The sequence below is a fragment of the Pygoscelis adeliae genome, unplaced genomic scaffold (genome assembly GCF_000699105.1).
Source record: "Pygoscelis adeliae isolate BGI_AS28 unplaced genomic scaffold, ASM69910v1 Scaffold399, whole genome shotgun sequence".
In the NCBI taxonomy this organism is placed as follows: domain Eukaryota; kingdom Metazoa; phylum Chordata; class Aves; order Sphenisciformes; family Spheniscidae; genus Pygoscelis; species Pygoscelis adeliae.
In genome coordinates, this window is record NW_008825609.1 from 805,811 (window position 1) to 806,545 (window position 735).

Below are 735 nucleotides of genomic sequence, written 5' to 3' on the forward strand. Positions count from 1 at the left end.
CTGAAAGCAGGGAATGGCCATGGCCCCTAGAGAGGTCCCAGGGCTGGGGCGCGACGGGGACCTGGCTGAAGGCATCACACCAGACTTTGCCTGCTGCATCTCTGCTCCTGCTACACTGCAAAGGGCCTGCTGGCTCTCCTCCCCCACTGCTGGGGCTTGGGACTGGGGCAGGGGGACTTTTCCAACCCAAATATTTTAACTGACCTCTCAGTCACAAGTCTCCGGCACGCCCAGGACCTCAGTGGTTGTGCTGTGGAGGAGAAGACCCTGGTGCCCTGCTCACCCCTGGTGTATCCAGGGCCTGCACACAGCCAGCACTGGGAGAGGCAAGCAAGTGGCATGGGGAGCACTGAGACCCAGGAGGGGCACAGGGTAACGTTTTAGGGTCTCGCACCCCCACAAGCGTTAATGCACCCTGGAGAGAGGGGGAATGAGGGCTCCCGCCCAGGCACAAGCCCTTTGCTTTCAATGCTGCCCCTTTAAGACATCACTTAATATGACAGATTAATTAGTTAATGTTTGTAAAGTGCTTTGAACATGAAAAGTGCTGTATAAGTGCTGAGTATTAGTATTAATTATTATGGCATGGAGGCTGGCCCCGTCTGAGCACCGTTCCCCAGGCCTAATTTCAGGCCGGTGCTGTTTCCCTGCCTCTCCCCCTCTGTTGCCCCATCCTGTAAAGCCAGAAGAAGGAGAGAAGCAGAGAGGAGGAAGTAAGAGCATCTGCCCCCTGCA